Source organism: Empidonax traillii, unplaced genomic scaffold (genome assembly GCF_003031625.1).
Source record: "Empidonax traillii isolate 1590-97213 ecotype Southwest subspecies unplaced genomic scaffold, ASM303162v1 scaffold405:size801240, whole genome shotgun sequence".
In the NCBI taxonomy this organism is placed as follows: domain Eukaryota; kingdom Metazoa; phylum Chordata; class Aves; order Passeriformes; family Tyrannidae; genus Empidonax; species Empidonax traillii.
In genome coordinates, this window is record NW_020955598.1 from 288,863 (window position 1) to 301,375 (window position 12,513).

The following is a 12,513-nucleotide window of genomic DNA, read 5'->3' on the forward strand; positions in this document are numbered from 1 at the left end:
AACAGTCATAAATTAAGACTCTGGCAGAGAAGACAGTAACTGAGAAAGATCACTTCGCTACATATTGTGGGCTTTTTTGTATTTTTATTTCTTCAAAACCTTATATTCATAATTTTTTTTGCATTCTTAAAAATTCCATAATGGGCTGGGAGAGAACTATGTGGTTCTGCATTTAAAAATATTTTTGCAAGGTTTTCTAGTCCCACCTTTTTCTTTAGAAACTGTTTGGAAAATTAAAATACTTGGGACAAAACGAACACTAGATATAGGAATACTTAACTAAGCAACATGAAGACAGAGTTGAAACTTTCATTATCCAACATAAATATAGCACATTACAGTTGTGGCTAACAATTTCTTAGTCAAGAGCTAAGTGACCCGAGCAGTCCATCAAGACCAAGCCCTCAGAAAAGAGCTAAACTAGAGAAAGAACAGCAGTTATTTGCTGTAGCACTTTTACAATACAGAATACAGAAAAAGACATCTCTGTAACCTGAAACTCAGTATTTTCATGATTAACAGATGAAAGTTATTATTATAGCAGCCTTGGTTCTCAACCTATTGAAGCTGTATAAGCCATGTATATTATCCACTGTAAAAACTGCTCATTTTAAAGAAATAAAATTTAATACTGCCTGTAGTTTGCCTTAGTAGACTCACAGTGAGACATATTCATATATTTATGATCTCCCTCATTTTCTTGGCCCCCTTCTTCCAAGATACCATCAGTCTGTTCTTTGGAAGCACAAATTAACTTCACCACAACTATGGCGCTAAAGAATCACAAACAAACATTGCAAAAACCCACTGAAGATTCCCATCCCATTAAAAGGCTTTCAGGACTATGAGAGCCTGTCATGTGGTTTGTTTCATTTTAATTTGTTGATATAGTTATTATTCCTGTTAGCATGACTTCAGACTTCCCCGACTCTAACCAGTAATTAGAGCCACTGTAGCTGTAGCTGTCACTTCATTATCAGATTAGTGACCACCTTCTACATCACTTCCCGAACTTCTAATGGAAGTCAAGGACCAGATTCAGGTTTTCCTCTGAACACTCTGACGGCTTTGCAGACTCACGTTTCCTGATATTCCCACTATTTCCCATAAGAACTGCCAAGATTCCTGGATCCTCTATTGGTATTTAGGGAAGTATATGGAATTCTAGAAAGCACATTAGATGCTCTTGTGGTAACTCTGTGGATGTTGCACGAGGCAAACCCTCCAAACCAGAATAAGCTTGTGCTGACAACTGGCAGAGCAGGAAAAGCACCCAACAACCACTGGGAACCCTTTCCTTCTCAGAGCAATCCCTCTGATCCCTCCCTTCACATTCCCAGCAGGAAACAGACAAAACAAAAGCAGAGACCAAACTAGAACACAGAAATCCCACCAGACTCAGAAAGCTACAGCTCTCATCGTTCCCAACACTTTTATGGCAGGTTTTAGAGGTTGGTACCCGTCTCCTCTCTCTGCTCCATTTTGCCACTCTTTTCCCAATATTCTCTACTGAGCAGAGAACAACTACCACTGTTACTTCAGAAACTGATTACACATAATCAAATAATCAGAGCACTTTTCCCCTCAAGTCACACTTAACTTTGAGACTTACCCTGCTTCTACTTCAGAACTGAAAACGCTCCTGAAAAATTTTCCAAGCTACAATAACCAGTCCAATAAAAGACAACATGTCTATTCTCAAACTGCTTAATTAATAGAAGGGAATGGATCAGAGGGTTATCTTGCATTAGTTCAGGTAATATTACAGCATAAATTAAACTTGTATACCAGATTTATATCTGCTAGCAATTTGGAAAAGCAATTTGAAGGTTTTCCACAATTTCCAAGAGAAATCAAACTAAAAACCAAAGAAGCTGATAACCTCAGCAATAAGTACAAATACAAAAAAGAAGATTTGGGAAAAAAAAATCTGAATCTGGAAACCAACAATACCTATGAAATATGATACAAAAAGCATCTAATGACTTTGCACTTTTCCTAAAGACAGGGAGGGAGTACCTTTGGATTCACCCTTGTCAAACCAATTCACGGAACGCTGACACCCCGGCAAGCTCTAGGCAGGCAGAGAAATGGAAAAGAGAGAGGAGAGTTTCCCTACATACTCCATAAGCCTGGGAACCGCCTGTTGCTGCCAGACTTCCCAACCTGAACCGCGAGTCCAGCCGATCCGGCTGGGATGGCAGGCGCGTCCCGCACGGGTCCGCACTGCCCACCGGGGACTTCCAACGCCCGGGCTGTCTCTGCCGACCCCCGGGCACCGCTCCCCGGGCGGGGAGGAGCCCCGAGGCTCCGCAGTGACCCGCAGCCCGACGGTGTCACCCGGACCTGCCGCCCCCGGGGGTCGGAGCCCCCGCCCCGCCCGGCACAATGAGCCCACCCCTCCCTTCCGCTGCCCCGGCACCACCCCGGGGACCCTCCCGGCCCTTCCCCGCCGAGCCCCACGTTGTGCGCGGGCTCCGGGGCGGGCGGGCCAGGACCGAGTGATGCCGCCCGCCCCCCCCGCCAGCCCGGCCGCTCCTGCCGACCCCGCCCGCGGGGCTTCACCTGCCGGGGGTCTCCGGGCGCTGCCGCCGGCGCCGCCCGAGCGCTGCCTCCCCTCGCCCCCCCCCTCTGCGCTGCGGTGGTGCCGCCCCAGCCTCCCCACCACCGGGATGGAGCCGCCCGCGGGGCGGGGCGGGCGCGGCGCTGCCGGGTGGCCCCGCGGGAGCAGCGCTGGACGTGGCCCCGGCCCCGCGCCGGGACCTCCCCGTGCCCGGCACCCCGAGCCCGCCCCGCCGGGGCCGCGCCCGCCCCTGCGCTACACGGCCCGGGCGGGAAGCGCGACTGAGCCTCCCTCCCTCCTTCCCTCCCCCCGCAGCCCCGCGGGGGCGGCCGGCGCTGCCGCCGCGCCGGGAAGCGCGGCCCGCGGACCCCGCCCGGCCGAGGCTGCCCGGCCCCGGCGCGGCGAGCGGAGCCGCCGGGGAGGAGGGGGGGGAGCGGGCACCGCCCTGAGGCGTCCGCACCGAGCCCCGCGGGCCGGGCAGAGCGGTCCTTGGGCACGGCGCGGCGCGGGGGCGCCCCGGGCTCGGTACCTGCGGTCCGGCGGGGAGCGCGGTGTCACCGAGCCGCCGCCATGGCCGGGGCGCTGCTGGGGCGGGAGCGGCCCCGCCCCGCCCGCACGGGCCGCGCGACGGGACGGGCCGTTGCCATGGCAGCGCCGCGTGACGTCAGAGCGCTTAAAGGGGCCGCGCCCCGCGGCGCCGCCGCCGCCGCCCTGAGGGGGACACGGGGCTGGGGGGACATGGGGGGTGGCGGCGGCGGCTCTGGGGAGGGGAGACCCTGCGGGGAGACCGTGGATGGTGGTGGTGGGGTGACCCCAGAGCATGGGGATGGCAGGGGACGGGGTCACCAGGGGATGGGGGACTTGGGAACCCTGGGGTGGAGACCCTATCGGGTGTAGGACCCCTGCGGGTGGCAGCCGTCGGGATGGGGACCAAGGGTTGTGGGGACGCTGCGGGGACATCGGTGGCGTGGGGATCCAGGGAGCGGGACACGGGTGATGGGGAGCTGTGGGGACCGAGGGGTGGGGAGTGAGGGTGGGTCTGTAACAAGGACGGACTGCGCTGAGCTTTGCAGATCAGTAATGTGGAAATTAAAAAGTGATGAGTTGAATGGATACTCCAATCCTGTGTATTCCTCACAGAGCTGCCACCCTACACCACTCAGTGGTGCTCCCCTCTCGCACCGGCGTGTGGGGAGCAGAAGGGCCATCAGAGACTGACTGACTGCCGGGCGTCCGTGGGTCTGGCTGTGGGTCTGTCTGGCCATTCCGCATCTGCTGCTCATATTGCGGTCAAATTGCCAAACTACGGTCACAGCCAACGTGAGACCCGCGAATACAGGAAATAGCTGATCTGTGGGATGCTCTGGCTGCACCTCTGGGCCTCCTGTTCCACTGACCTTGATGCTGCAGGGACACACTGCAGAGGTCAGTGCCCCAGCAGAGCCCTGGTCAGCCCTCCAACACTAGAGATGGGACACCTGCATCGCCTCAGCACGGGTCTGACACACCAAAAACAACACAAAGTGTCACATTCTTGTAAAATATTTACAGGAGTATCATAACTACTGTGAGTAAAGCAGTCTTTGAGCTATTAGTGGGTTACTGATAAATGGCTTGGTGTTAATGGCAGTACATGCTGGAACATACAGTGTGTACTGTAATGAAACAACTCATTGCTTGCCTTAAATCAGTCTTTAAAAAAAACATTCAAGTCCCCTAACTGACTCAAACCTATTATTTTAATAGCTTTGTCCTGGTTGCAAAGTCTATGCTGTGCTTTCCTGCACTGCAATACACCTGTCTTCCGTTTATCCAAAGGACAGATGTCCTCCAGCAATGTGTTTGCTTTGCATTTTATGAGTGATCACACAGCAAAAACCAACAAGGAATGCGTTTGATTTTGTTGGACCATACCTGAAGAGGAAAATAAACTTGTCTCAGAGTCACTGTGTCACTGTATAAGTCACTTATATTTTTATAAAAGGGAGAAATTGGCACAAGGATGGTTCTCCCTTCAACTGTGCTTGTTCCATTACATTTTTCCTAATTCAATCTTCAGAACCCTGAGCAGCGATTACTGACAAGATATGGTCCCAGAACGAGCACACCATTTCTCATCTTCTGTTTTGAAACAGCTCTGGAAAATAACAGGCCACGAGCAAAGTCCCAGAAAAGTTCAGATGGTATTTAGGTAGTTACATATAATAAAATTATCGGGTTTTGTCCTTCCAGTGCAAATGAAACCATTAAAAATTACATAATTTATCCTCATGACTCATTTGGGAAACAGGGAAGATTCTTCAGTTGCAAGCTGTGAAAATAAAGCACTCAGGACCGGGTTCCCAGCAGGGGAAACTCCTCTCTCAGGAGTGGCATTGCTGCAGCTGTGGTGGTCCAAGGCCAACAGCAAAGCAGAGTCTGAAAGGAAGAATATCTTGTTTTGGACCAACCCATACAAATGAAAGAAATTGCCCCTCCTTATAAAACTCATCTCACCCGCTGTGTAGTCGGTTTAGTCATTTATTAGATGAAGTTACAAATTCCTAATGAAATAGAAATCCCCAGTTCTCCTGCTGGCAGCGTTTTACAACCAGCTTTTATCCAGTTCTGCTTCTGATCAGTGGTTTCACCTGCCAAACACCACTCTGCAAAATCAGAGCTACCCCTAATGGAGCCATTCTTATGCCAGTTCTGCAATATGTTTTGTATTATTTTAGAATTTATATAAGGAATCAGTTTTTTTCTGCAGTGAAAAAGAAACATTGAGACGCAGCGCCAGATTAGTTCTTAAAATCAATATCCAGATCAGTTTCTCCAACATGTTCTCTTTGAATTATGAGTTACTACAGCCAATGCAGCAACTTTGGTTTCTGATAAATTAAATGTTACCGGAGGCCTCCAGTGCTTGGATTCTTGCCCAGTGAGCCTGAAACACCTCCAAGGGGAAGGTAGAGGAAGGGAACCTGCTTGGAGGTTGTGCTGGCTCAGCTGTAACTGAAAACCTCAGCCAAGACAGGTCCAGCAGCACCTTAAACACCCTTCTGATGGAAATTAGTGAAGCACTGCGTGCTAGAGCAGTGAACGGGTACGAGGAAGCAACGAGAAGTTTTCTAAAAGCTCCCCAGTCTTGGCAGGGCTCAGACCAAAAGGCAGAAAGATGGACAGGCACATGTATAATCTAAATGGCTAAAAATACCACCAAAGTCTCTCTGCATGTCCTTTCTTGGTTCTAGAGAAATGCAGGGTTCATTGTCAACCTGGTACTTTCCATGTACCAGAAAGCCCCTACATTTCATTAGCCCATTATCCAATTCCTTCCCAAAACACTTCAGGATATACAAAAAGAAGTCATGTGGGTTTTTTCAGGAGACAAGTCAAAGGAAAAAAAAAACAAAAAAACCCCAAAAAAGCCCAAACAAACGAACAAACCCCAACCCATAACTAAGAGACAGATCCAGAGGGAATCCCCTGCACTGGTGTGACTGAATCACACAACCCCTTTGACTGACTTTAGGAAAATGAAAGAAAAAATAAATTGCTCATCCAGACTTCAGAAATAATTTATTGATGGAGCAATCCACTTTCTTGACACTTCTACAGTGGCAAGGCTGGTTTCCTTTCGTGGTTGTTTGTGTCACTGGTTAAATCAGGCTGCTCCACAGTGGCACATTTGCCTTGTGCTTTGTCCTTGTTCTTTGTTTGTGTCTGACAGCGCTTCTGCCTCTGCAATCCACGCAGCTCTTCAGGTGAGAGATGCTAATCTACATCTTTTCTCCCTCACATTTTCATCTTTCTTTTCACATCTAGGAATTAAAATGGCGATTAACTCCTTAATGATATGCGAGCAGTCTCACGTCTTTCTTTGTTCAAGCCCTATGGAGAGCTAGACACTTAAAAGTTCACTTAATTTACTGATTTATTTTAATTACTCTGTTAAGCAGGATTACACATATTATCTTTATATTCTATATACAGGAAGGCAAAACACACATCATTCAGATATCCCTTTCTCACTTAATTCCTAAATATGACAGCAAAGGTTTACTGCTTTACCTTCCATTTCCTGTTTTTATTCTCACTGAAGTCTAACATTCATTCATTCCAGACCCCTCCTTTTGCTCAGCACAAGTGTGACAGATCCTCTTCTGTCATCCTGTCAGCTTACATAGGGGTGACCTTCCACAGCCCCAAGGAGTGCTGATCTCCCTGCTCACCAGCTGATGCTTCACGTGAAAAGCATCCGAGGCAGCAGTTTAGCTCACACTGTGCCCATGTCTCTCTAGAATTCCAAGAGGGAATGTGTATGGCACCTGCACCAGCTTCTCACCACCAGCTCTGGTCCATGGATCGCTCTTTAATGGAGCAGGTGAAGGGGAGTGTCCTTGCTGTGTTTTACTATTGTCCTTGTGCTACCAAGAAACAGGGAACTTCAGTTTCTAGGGCTGCCAATCCAGCAGCTCTTTTTTTATCCTCAAGCTAATTCTCTAATATTAAATTCAAATAAAGAATTAAGGAAAAATAATGTAAGCAGAAACGATAGTAATATTTTTCTTGTTATTCAGGAAACTGAAAAATTGTGGATTTACTTTTTGGGGTCCAGTAAAATAACTGATCAAGCTCCACAGCTGATTGTTGTGCAGCTACCGGTTTGAGTTTAGATTCCTGACTCCAGAGAGAGCCAGGTGACTCATCCTTTAAAGAGAACTGAACAATCACCGAACACTATTTAAACAGAAGAAAAGGGAGTGGGCATATTTGCATAGATGCTTTACGTACAGCCTATATATATGCATGTATTTATGAATACATTAATATTTCTTTCAGGTAAAACGACGAAGGAGACTCGCGGAACCGCTGGAAGTGCTCATCGTAAAAGAACAGCAAAAAAAAAAAATCAAACGGTCTGAAAAAGCCATTTGATCTACACTGCTCCCTTCTAAGATCAGTTGAAACACTGAGATCAGTAGCAGGTTTCACGTGCTCACTGCAATTTGCAGGGTATTTCACCAGTGTCTGAGATGACTGCGTGAGGCAGAAGGCAAAGCTCATCTCGAGCACGGTCCTTCTGCACGTTCTCTGATGCTGCAGCCCAGCCCACTGGTGATGATGGCACGTGAGGGCTGAGAAAACTCCACAGTATGTTTTAGAAATCCTCTGATTTCTTCTGGAGGGGGAGAGGAGTAAGCAAGCAAGCAGAGGAAGGGGAATCTGTATTTAAAACCTACGTAGAAAAATGTACAATTCTGCCTACAAGCACCAGACCCAGGGAAAGAAGCCCCACATCAGCTGTAACTCCCTGGCAGCACCTTTGCTTGCACTGGCCAGGGAGAAGGCTCCTTTTTACCGAGGAGGTGGGTGTGGAATTGTAACAGACACTTCCATAAACTGCTGTCTGCTCAAATGTCATGACGTTGGCTTTCTGCCCCATTTTCAGCTGCAGAGAACAGCAGATGGGAGGGGCAGAAACAACGAAGATCCCTTTTTAACTCTCAGTCTGAGAAACCTCCCAGCCCTTTTCAGCCAAATAGCTCTTCTGCCTATTGTGAAGATGGCATCTTCTAGATCTTGCTTTGGAAATTACACTTATTTATTGTATACCAAACTTAATCTTAAACCCCCAGAATTGTACAGTGTGTGCAATAAGGTGCAAAGAAGGACTAGTTTGCTGCACAGAGAACAGCAAGTGATCACTTTTTATCGGTTTTCAGATACTTTTTCAACAAGTAAAGAGCATAGCATACATTAAAATCATGGTCCAGGTATAAAGTGAGTGGAGACAAAAGAGAAAACATGAATCATGGTCAAAGGAGCTTAACAAAGTGATCAGGAACAGACATGGGTAGTAAAAGAATGTGTAACTAGGAAGAAGGGAGTATTAAAGAAGTACTATTTTGTTCAGTCTGTTCAGAAATTCTTTTTTATGAAACAGAACAGGAAGACAATCATGATCATGTCCATTAATTAGCTTTAGAAATTCTTACAAATAAAAGCAACTTTCTAATCGGAACAAAATCAGACTGATTTACACATTTTCAATGAAAGATTCTTGCATTCCACTGATACCCAGTATCTTAGAAAATCAGAGGTGCAATATTTTTCAGTATATGTATTCTCACAGGGCCACCAACAAATGGACCACATTTACACACCAAACCCCGCTGCACATGACGCTGTCCCCTTGAGCACAGCCCATCACTGCTCACTGCACGCTGCAGAACACCAGGCTCTCAGGTGCCACCCTGGAAAATGCTTTGGTGGAGATCAGTAAATGAACTAAGAACTTAGCTCTGTGAGTTGCAGTTGCATTAGAGCAAAGATGGTGGATTCTTCAGTTTTGGAATCTAAGCTTAACCCTCGGGTGTAGTGGAGCAGGAAATACTCACTACAGTCAAGTGTTGCATATTAGACTAATTACAGATATATTTTACCTTCCTCTGGACTTTGGGTCTGAGCTTACCCCTGAGTTGTCAGAAGCATTATTCAAGCTTGTAATTTTTTCAGTTTTGCCATTTAACTCACAAAACTTCTGCTACCTGAAGAGTTTTGTGGTACTGAATGAGGAAATCTGATACAAGAGGTTGGTTTCCAGGTCAGCAAGGAGACAGCAACCATTCTTAAGAAGCCTTTTAGCGTATTGCTGCTGCTGGCTCTTAACCTGCATCTGCATCTGCATCTGCATCAGCAGTGTTGCTATGACCCCAGCCATTCCCGAGGGAAAAGGGGTTGGGTTGCAGGGAATTAATGATACTGGAAATAGCACTGTGGCCCAGGCAGAGGAGAGACACTATTTGTGGTGTTATCTGCAACAATTTTATAAGACTGTAAGTAATATAAAGTTATATAACAACTGTGCCCTTAACAAACTGCTGTGCCCTGCTGGTGGACACTTCATCCAAATTAAATCGGGGAGGGAGGGAATAGAGAGAGCATTAAAGTTTAAGGAGAGAGCAATACATACCCTCTGCAGTGCCATTCAGGTCTGCACTGTAACTGTGTCTCAGTAGTTACTAGGAATTGCTGCTTGAATATCACACCTGTTAAACGGGCTGAAGAATCCAGAAGAATCTAGAATGTTCTGGATTTTTTTTTGCAGTTTGAAGGCTAAGATGCCTATGGTGGTTTGGATGTGCGTATAGATGATGATGACTCAACACTTAGAACTAATTCAGGAAAGGAAAATGAAGAGCAGAGGCTTAATGGGTTCAACTAATACACACTTTAAGGAGCACATGGAATACAACTCTTGGTTTCAGGTGTGTTTTCCTCTAATAAATAGCACTAGTAGATGCACAGTTCCTTTTTTGTCAAAAATTTTAAGCTGTTCTTCAACTGTGAGTCTCTTTCTGTGGGAAAGTAAGGCACGGAGTGGTGTGAGCAGCTTGCCAAGCAACCAGTGGCAGAGCCAAAATCAGAATTCAGATTGCCTGCCCACCTGCCTTCCTTCTATCCTTGCTGCTGAGCAAGTTACCCAACACGAGAGCTTTCCAGATGGAAGAACAAGCGAGCAAACAAAGGAGTGAAATTAAATAAAAGCAGAGCGAAGATGACCGGTATGAGAGTCTAAATGAGCAAAATGCCTAAAAGAAATAGTGAAAGCATTATAAAATAGTCAGAGATTACAATAAAGAAGTGATTTCCATTTTATCACACAACTGCTAATCGTGCATTAATGATTTTCCTCATATACAGTGGGCTTTGGTCCAAAACTCTGAATGAAACCATTCATGCTCTTCTGTGTATCTTTTACCAGAAGATATCCATTCTCCTAACCCAAGGTGCTCCTAATTTCTGTTCCCGTTTCACTGTGTATCATTTCAGTGATGGGAAAAGCATCAGCCTGACAGCTTTGCAGGCTGGTGTTCCCTCTCGGCAGTGAAAGGAAGGGCACAAGGCAGGAGGAGCTGCTACACCATCAGCTCTGCCCCGAAACAGCCTTGTCTCGTAAGAGTCACTCAGGGACAATGGCAGTGCTGGTTTCTGTGATGCTTTTCCTGCTAAGAACTGGACAAAGGCACAATTCACATCCATCAGGCTGTGCTAAGGTGGGAACAGCTCCCAGTCACTGATGGCCTGGGCTGGATTGGGCTGGGCAGCAGGCCATGAACAAGAAAGCCTCCGTGAGCCATTAGCAGCTCCTCTGAGCCATTCAAACCTCCGGAACATCAGGAAAAAAAAAAAAAAAAAAAAAAAAAAAAAAAAAAAAAAAAAAAAAAAAAAAAAAAAAAAAAAAAAAAAAAAAAAAAAAAAAAAAAAAAAAAAAAAAAAAAAAAAAAAAGAAGCACTTTTTAAAATAAAGCTGCTCTCAACTGACAGAGAAGCAGTCGCCCCCTCACACACCTTACTCACTCGCTGCACTAAACTGGCATTCCTTCCAGAGCTGGGAAGGGCCCAGAGCTGCTGATTCAAAGACATTTGGAATGAGAACTCAAGATTTGACAGTTTTTGTTCCTTTCTGGCTTGTTGCTTTTTTCCTTGGCCTGCTCTGCCTGCCCATGCTGAATGTCAATCAGCAGAGCAGTAGCACCTTTGTAAAGAAGTCCCAAATATCTTGGCAAATCCATTGACAAGAATGTGAAAAATCCCAAGGTTTCTACTATTCCAAAGAATAAAAGGCTGGATTAGAGTGGTGGAGCTGAGCAATGGACAGGGACACAGGGTCAGGATTTGATAAAGTTATACATTCTTGTTTAAACTATAGCAGACACAGAGGTGCCTTTTTCAGAAAAAAAAAAAAAGCATCAAAATTATCTTCCTAGTGCATCCACAGCTTATTTTCAGAGACGTTTGCTTCCATCAAACACCCCTGGAAAAATTCCCATAAGGAAATTGCCAGAACCAGTTGCTAATTGCACATGCAGAGAAACTGCATCTTACGTCAAAGTGGTTGTGATCAGCCCAAGGTATTGCTCAAAAAAGGCAGTTGCATTTTTATTCAAGTCTCTGACACCTCATAACTGACAGCTCTTTGATGTTCTTTGAATGAGTAACAGCTCAGAAGTTTATTACAAGTTTCTTACAAACCTGCAGTTAGGACCAGCCTAAGTGAGCAAACAGAGAAAACTGATTTGAATTCAACAAATTCAAGTCTCCCTCTGATGGTCTGATGAAACTGGATCATCTTGATCTTTTGTAACTACTGAATAGCTGGGAATCTGTTTCTTTTGCAGCAACCTGTCAGTTTGACAGCGACATTTAGAACAGGAGCTGTTTTCCTGATGATTTCCATATGAAGCTCTAAGTGACTGAGCATTTCATCTTTCCATTTTAGCAAGCAAATGTTGTATTTACTATGTCAAACAAAACAACATTTTCAAGGTCAATGTAACAGCACATTCCCTACAATTGTTTATATTATTAATATAACATTTTGAATCTTAAAAATAAATGCAATGGTTTTAAGATGGCTGGTCAAATTCTGCAGCTGCACCGATTGAAATCCTAAACAATTCTGTTCACTTCATGAAATTCATTGCAGTTTCAAGTACCTGTAACAGGGAAGAAAATTTACCTAATCTTTTTGCAATGCTAAAACAGGTAGAGCAAACAGGAGCACTCGGTAGTGCTGATATGAACCCTAACATTGTCTCCACTGGGATGAGGCACACTGTAATAAAAAGACATTTAATCTCTTAAGGCTAAATCATGTTCGTGCAACAGCCCCTGTTGCACAGGCAGGGTAGGCTTCACAGAGCAAGTATGAGAAGAGGTTTGGTTGTATTTTGGATTTCTTCAAGTTTCCTGCAAGATCCCACCACAACAGGGAACTGGGGAGTTGAGCAACAGACCTGGCACAATAACCTCACTGACCTCTCGATTATTTCTGCTAAAAGAAAGACAAATAAAGATAAAAAAAGGAGTTGGAGAAGTCAGGCTATGCTGGCTTGTGTGTGCACTGTAGAAATGAGTGGCTGAGGCAGAGGGAAAGAACATCAAATGGGATAATGTCCCTG

The 12,513-nt window shown here is 45.8% G+C and overlaps 1 protein-coding gene across 4 annotated transcripts in view; it reads right to left on the reverse strand.

Moving 5' to 3' along the window:
* GNB4 (G protein subunit beta 4) overlaps positions 1–12,513 on the reverse strand; it is a 60,725-nt gene that overhangs the window by 26,269 nt on the left and 21,943 nt on the right. The window contains exons 1-2 of one of the 4 annotated variants that reach the window (XM_027893768.1): positions 3,107–3,169; positions 2,688–2,704 (exon numbers count right to left, since the gene is read on the reverse strand). The exons of 1 other annotated variant lie outside the window; for it this stretch is intronic. The gene's annotated coding sequence lies outside the window, so the exon portion shown is untranslated. Of the gene's footprint in view, positions 1–2,166; positions 2,190–2,687; positions 2,707–3,101; positions 3,170–12,513 lie in introns of those variants that run through there. 2 more of the 4 variants (XM_027893769.1, XM_027893774.1) reach the window with 2 other exon arrangements.